The sequence below is a fragment of the Triticum aestivum genome, chromosome 3B, assembly GCF_018294505.1.
Source record: "Triticum aestivum cultivar Chinese Spring chromosome 3B, IWGSC CS RefSeq v2.1, whole genome shotgun sequence".
NCBI lineage: Eukaryota > Viridiplantae > Streptophyta > Magnoliopsida > Poales > Poaceae > Triticum > Triticum aestivum.
Genome location: NC_057801.1, coordinates 762,128,192 through 762,135,490, shown reverse-complemented (window position 1 = coordinate 762,135,490; position 7,299 = coordinate 762,128,192).

Genomic DNA, 7,299 nt, shown 5'->3' with positions numbered 1-7,299 from the left:
CGTCGGAAGGATATCCAAAGTCCTCCATCCCCAGCTGCGCCAACTCTCCATCGATGACTGCGGCGATGTTCACCAGACCCTCGGTCCAATGCTCTACCGTCTCCCTGAATGAGTTCTGGGTGACGGCAATACTCGCCAGCAGTTCTGCGTCAGCCTTGACCTTCTCCGCCAAGGTCACCTCTCGCTCCCTGGCGCTATCCAGCGTCCGGGTCAGCGTGGCCAGCTTCAGCTCGAGGTCAGCATTGGAGTCCTTGGCGGCGCTGAGCTCCTTGCTCCTCTCAGCGAGAAGACCCTGCAGCTCACCATGAGCGGCAGCATCCTTCTCGCGCTCGCACTTGAGCGCGGCAAGCTCTTCGCCGCTCGCCTTCAGATCGGCCTCCAACTGCATCACCTTCACCTCCAACTCCTCCTTGGCGGCCTCAGTAGTTGCGGCGGCGTCCTTTGCCTCCTTGAGCGCCCCGCCGAGTGCTTGCTCGCGCCCGACAAGCTCTTCCTCATAGCTGTCGAGGTAGGCTTTCTGCTGCACCAGCTCGCCTTCCCGCGCAGCCTTCTTCTCGGCGGCCAGCCGCTGTTGTTCTTCAGCCTCGGCCTTCTCAAGGAGGTAGGCCGTGTGTTCCTCGGCGAGCTGCTCCCGCTCCTGCGCCACCGACCGGAGAGCTTCTTGGTTGGCGCTTCGGTGCTCCTCCGCGCGCTTCTCCAAGTCCACGCCAGCCTTCGCGACAAGCGCTTCCCGGGAGGCCAGCTTGGCCTGCCGGGCGCGGTAGAGCGAAGTCAACCTCCGCAACAGCCGCTCCTCTTCGGGCTCGTCGCTGCTGCCTGGCGTGTCGACCAACGATAGCCCGGCGGAGGCAAGCAGCTCCTCGTCGAAGCTTTCTCCTTCAACTGGCGCCCTGGAGCTCGACGCCCAGGGAAGATTGAGGAAGATACCGTCTCCGGCCTTCAAGTAGACGCCGGGCTGGGCCTCTTCGGAGCCTGGCGACGCGGCAGCGGCAGAGGGTTCGGCAGTCGGCGCAGCGCCTAGCGCTCCTGCGGCCTCGGGGCCGTCAGTACGACCGCCGGACCCCTCGCCTGCATCTGCGGCGGCAGCCTTGGCGGCCTCCTCGCCGACGGACTCGTCGGCACCGGCCTCTCCTTCGGTGGCAGCGGCGTCGTCAGTGTTGCCACGCGCGCTCCCCTCGTCGGCGACCTCGGTCTCCGTCGGCTCTGCAGATGGATTTGAAGGGCGGAGGAGGGAGAAAAATCAAGCAAATTCTCAGAGAAGAAATCAGAAGAAGAAGAACTCAAGGGAGGTTCTCGGGCAAGTGGGTTACCTGGGCCGGGATCTGCAGTTGTGGTCTCAACCACCGGGGGATCACCGGTGCCGTCCCTTGCCGGGGAACTGTCCCTTGCCGGAGAGTTCTCCCTTGCCGGGGAGCGCTCTCTTGTCGGAGAGCCCTCCCTCGGCGGCGTAGTCGAAGCAGATGGCGCTTCGGGAGCGGTCTCCGGCCCTCTTGGCGAAGCTGCTCTGCTCCTACACAAACCCAGCAGACAAGATATCAGCAAAGAAACAGTACCCATGAGCGCCCGTCAGCAAGAAGCAAACTATGAACTTACGCTAGGGGCTGCGCTGGGGACTGCTATGAGGAGTAGCTGCCGGGTCCGTCAAGGTGGTCTCAGATGCACCCCTCGCTGACACGGTGATATCATCCTCGATGACAATCACCGGGGCCTTGGCTCTCTTCGCCGCTCTCTGGGCCAGCGTCCTGAAAAGGAACAGGTTCAGATTGAAGCAAGTCAGAAGCAAGACAAAAATAACAAGATTGAAAAATTACAAATGCCGTGAAGAAACTTACTCTTCCTCTTCCTCGTCGGAGCTCAGCGCGGAGAGGTCAAAACCTGGCCCACCTCCGGAGCGTTGAGGCGGAGGAGTAGGTTCCCGGGGCCGCTTGGCGGGATCAGAAGCGGTGGTCTGGGAGGGCCCCGCTCCAGTTGCTGCAGCAACGGGAGGCGTTCCCACGGCAACAGTGCTTGCCGCAGTGGAGCGCGTCGTGCGCTGCGGCGGCTGTCGATCCTCCTGTCGACCCGCTGCGTCCCCGGCCCTGCGGAGGCGTCTTCTTGGCGGAGCTAGGGGCTCCGCTCGCGGCAAGTTGCTGGACGGCGGGAAGGAAGAAGAGCCGGCCTCAAACGAGTCTTTCGCGCCCTCGGCAGGCTCGCTCGGCTCGAGTTCTGGCCCGGCAAGGTCCTCCTCGCCGGCGAACTCCTCTCGCTCCGCCAAGCTTGTCGCCTCTACTGCCTCGGCCTCTTCCATAGTGAACCCAAACGCACCTGCGGCAGCTGCTGCCGCAGCCTCTTCCGCCGTGGTGGCAATGAACTGCAACTCCGAGTCAGTGGTGTCGCGGGTGAGGCTCTTCTGCTCGTCGGCGCGGATCGGCACTTCTTCTAAGCTGTCGAAGAACGCCCGCACCACGTCATCTGCAGGCTCTTGCCAAGTTGGTACGATTCCGTGTGAATCGCACAACAGCATCATAGCGCAGATCCGATCGAGGGACGAGTTGTTGCACAGGGGGACGACGGCCCGCAGCAAGGTGAAGGGGTGCTGAGGGTCACGCTTGAACAACTCCGACAGCGTCGCGTTCAGCTCCATGACGGTGAAGTTGAAATTGAGGCCTGGCCGCAGCCTCATGATGTCCGCCGAGTTCTTGAACTCCCAGGCGGGCCTACCCCTCTCCTGCAGGGGGGCGATGCGGCGGCGAAGGAAACCTGCGCCAACTGCGCCTACTGTGAGCCCGGCAAGCCTGAGGCGGAGGATTCTGGTAACGGCAATCTTCAGTCTCTCATCCTCCGGGGCCACGTTGCTCCAATCATTGCCGCGCACTATTGGGGCTTGGCGCACGGCAGTAAACGGCTGCGGATTCTCCTCAACGATCCAACACCACTCCGCTCTCCACTCCTCCCACTTGCTGCGGAGCTTGCCCTCTAGATACGCCTCCTTCTTGCCGACTCTCGAGATCTAGGCTATCCCTCCGGCAAGCGGCTCTCCTCTCTCGACCCGAGGCATGAAGAAATGGCGGAAAAGGGCAACATTGGGGTGGACTCCGACAAAGTTCTCGCACATGTGTGCGAAAACGACCATGGTCAAGACGGCGTTGGGGGTGAAATCTAAGAGGTGGAGCCCGTACGTGTTCATGATGTCGCAGAAGAACTCCGAGAAGGGTGGGCACAATCCGCAATAAAAGAACAATGTGAAGAATGGGTACCCGTTTGGCGCTACTTCCGATGCAGCGGCCGGGAGCACCCTCGTGCGCGGATGCGCCCGCGTCTCCGTCGACCAGAACAAATAGAAGTCTTCCCTCAGCTCCCTCGTGCCGAGCTGAAGGGAGAAGATCGCTCGCTCCTTCCGCAGCACCGCGAGCCGCTGCGCCTCGGCCGACTTCGCGCCCTTCCCCTTATCGGCTTTCGGAGCCATGGCGGGGATGGTGAGGGAGGCCGATGGCGTTGATGGTGCTGGTGGCAATGGGGGCGGAGCACTGCTCTCTCTTGGCTTCGAGAGGAAGGGGAGAGCGGCGGAGCTTTTGAGATTGGAAGCAGCGACGGCAGGGTGGACGGACTGCCCCTGTTTTCCCCTGCTTATAAAGAGGAAGGGGGCGGACGTTTCGCCCTTCCGATTAAAGAATCCCCCACGATCGCTCCCACGATGCCGCATTCGATGCGTGCCGTTGGGGAGGGCGTGGTGGGGGCAGAGTAAGTTGCGGCGTAACCCAAGCCGCGAGTGCCCGTGCACTGTTTTGGGCTTGGCCCAACAGCGCTCGGCACCGTGTGTGGCCCAGGCCCAGGGGCTCCTGCTGGTGTACTAGAGTAGGGGTACTATAGTATCCCGAACTTGTGCACGGGCAGTCGCAGCACCCCGCGGCAAGGCTTGCCGGGTGACCGCCAAGATACTCCAGGGTTCCCTTGGAACCATTCAAGGACACAAAGACCCCGACAAGAGGAGCTTGCCGGGAAGGCTGACCGGCCATTCAAGAGCAAAGTATTAAAGTCAAAGAGACAAGGCCCCAGCAAGAGGAGCTTGCCGGGAAGGCCAACCAACGCATTTCAAGGAACTTGCCGCGATGCGCCACGCGTTTCGGCAAGGCCCAGAGAGCGACAAGCTCCCGGGCGCGACAAGACAACAACAACGGCAAGGCACTTGCCGCGGCAAGCAACCTGTTCCCGCGCTCCAGCGCATCCACGTACGTGTCACCCTATGGCTCTTTCCAGGGGCGCGTGGCAAGAGGCTGTGCAGCCAGGGGTGCATGGTGGCCAGCGACGCTGGCGAATTTGCCATCGGGGCGAACGGTGGCGCCCCTGACGGTCCTTTTTGCACTGTTTTGGCCGTAAGGTTTACCCGTAGGGCGCGGTTGCCGGAACCCGTTCCGGCAACCACCTTTCGTACGAGTCTTGCCGCTGTTGCATGTAATCCTTTGTACGAAGCCGGGCGCAGACCCCGTGCATAAATAAAACTAATGTGCTTCGCACATCTTGTCAATTATATGCTTTCTATTTTTGCATATGTTATTTGACACTTTGTGCAGCACCTTCTCCGGTAAGCAATAACCAGCCTTAAGGCTCCATACCTTTATTTTCTCTTCTTTCTTTTTCTCAAAGGAAAGGAAGAGTCCCTCGCACACAAGTTTGCCGGGGGGAAGGAGAAGATAATGGTGTGGACAGGGTCTCGTTCAAGGAAGATTCGCCTTGTCGGGAAGCAGACGACAGAAAAGCTAAGTTGCCAAAGTTTGAGCAATCATTTTTTAAATTTTTAAGTTATTCTCCTCGAACGATCGTGCTTTGTATGGAAAACCTGTGCGCGGAGGAACCAACTCGCAGCTAGTCGCGCCCTTATTTTGTTTCGAGTCCGCTCAACAACTTAAGTGAGCTGCAGCTAGTTCGCGACAAGGTTTCTTGCCAGAAGCGGCACCACCAGCAGGCTGCTGACGTTCCGCACTCAGCGCTCGCGGCTCTGGTGCCTACACCGGCAAGTTACTTAAAAGCGTAGGGTGAAAACATACAAAACTTGGAATCAAGTAAAGGAAATAACGTTGCAATTGATATCCAAAACAGAGTCATATTACATAAAATGAGCTTGTCGCAGCTCTAACTAATGGTTCTCGTAACACAGCGTTGCAGCGACAAGGAAAAGATACAAAGGGTGGCCTAGTCTACACGATCGCCCTCAACCCTCTTGATTTCGCTCACCTTGTCCACAATGGGTGCGACAAGGGCCTTGAGCGCCTCCAGATCAGCATCTGCCAGCAGGGACTTGAGGACGTTGGTGAGGTTGAGGCCTGGGTTGCGATAGGCCACCTTCACCAACACCTTCTGGAGAGCCCCTGCGTAGATCTGGCGCGACTCGTCAGCCAGCTGCTTTGGGATCCTCTCCCGGAGCCGCTGGAGGGCCGTCGCCATGCCCTTGAAGAATAAGCTAAGCTTGGCGCTGGGCTGGAGATGCTCGTCGGAAGGATATCCAAAGTCCTCCATCCCCAGTTGCGCCAACTCTCCATCGATGACTGCGGCGATGTTCACCAGACCCTCGGTCCAGTGCTCTACCGTCTCCCTGAATGAGTTCTGGGTGACGGCAATACCGCCAACAGTTCTGCGTCAGCCTTGACCTTCTCCGCCAAGGTCACCTCTCGCTCCCTGGCGCTATCTAGCGTCCGGGTCAGCGTGGCCAGCTTCAGCTCGAGGTCAGCATTGGAGTCCTTGGCGGTGCTGAGCTCCATGCTCCTCTCAGCGAGAAGACCCTGCAGCTCACCATGAGCGGCAGCATCCTTCTCGCGCTCGCGCCTGAGCACGGCAAGCTCTTCGCCGCTCGCCTTCAGATCGGCCTCCAACTGCGTCACCTTCACCTCCAACTCCTCCTTGGCAGCCTCAGGAGTTGCGGCGGCGTCCTTTGCCTCCTTGAGCGCCCCACCGAGTGCTTGCTCGCGCCCGACAAGCTCTTCCTCATAGCTGTCGAGGTAGGCTTTCTGCTGCACCAGCTCGCCTTCCCGTGCAGCCTACTTCTCAGCGGCCAGCCGCTGTTGTTCTTCAGCCTCGGCCTTCTCAAGGAGGTAGGCCGTACGTTCCTCGGCGAGCTGCTCCCGCTCCTGCGCCACCGATCGGAGAGCTTCTTGGTTGGCACTTCGGAGCTCCTCCGCGAGCTTCTCCAAGTCCACGCCAGCCTTCGCGACAAGCGCTTCCCGGGAGGCCAGCTTGGCCTGCCGGGCACGGTAGAGCGAAGTCAACCTCCGCAGCAGCCGCTCCTCTTCGGGCTCGTCGCTGCTGCCTGGCGTGTCGACCAACGATAGCCCGGCGGAGGCAAGCAGCTCCTCGTCGAAGCTTTCTCCTTCAACCGGCGCCCTGGAGCTCGACGCCCAGGGAAGATTGATGAAGATACCGTCTCCGGCCTTCAAGTAGATGCCGGGCTGGACCTCTTCGGAGCCTGGCGACGCGGCAGCGGCAGAGGGTTCGGCAGTCGGTGCAGCGCCTGGCGCTCCTGCGGCCTCGGGGCCGTCAGTACGACGGCCGGACCCCTCGCCTGCATCTGCGGCGGCAGCCTTGGCGGCCTCCTCGCCGACGGACTCGTCGACACTGGCCTCTCCTTCGGTGGCGGCGTCGTCGTCAGTGTTGCCACACGCGCTCCCCTCGTCGGCGGCCTCGGTCTCCGTCGGCTCTGCAGATGGATTTGAAGGGCGGAGGAGGGAGAAAAATCAAGCAAATGCTCAGAGAAGAAATCAGAAGAAGAAGAACTCAAGGGAGGTTCTCGGGCAAGTGTGTTACCTGGGCCGGGATCTGCAGTTGTGGTCTCAACCACCGGGGGATCACCGGTGCCGTCCCTTGCCGGGGAACTGTCCCTTGCCGGAGAGTTCTCCCTTGCCGGGGAGCGCTTTCTTGTCGGAGAGCCCTCCCTCGGCGGCGTAGTCGAAGCAGATGGCGCTTCGGGAGCGGTCTCCGGGCCCTCTTGGCGAAGCTGCTCTGCTCCTACACAAACCCAGCAGACAAGATATCAGCAAAGAAACAGTACCCATGAGCGCCCGTCAGCAAGAAGCAAACTATGAACTTACGCTGGGGGCTGCGCTAGCGACTGCTCTGAGGAGTAGCTGCCGGGTCCGTCAAGGTGGTCTCAGATGCACCCCCCGCTGACACGGTGATATCATCCTCGATGACAATCACCGGGGCCTTGGCTCTCTTCGCCGCTCTCCGGGCCAGCGTCCTGAAAAGGAACAGGTTCAGATTGAAGCAAGTCAGAAGCAAGACAAAAATAACAAGATTGAAAAATTACAAATGTCATGAAGAAACTTACTC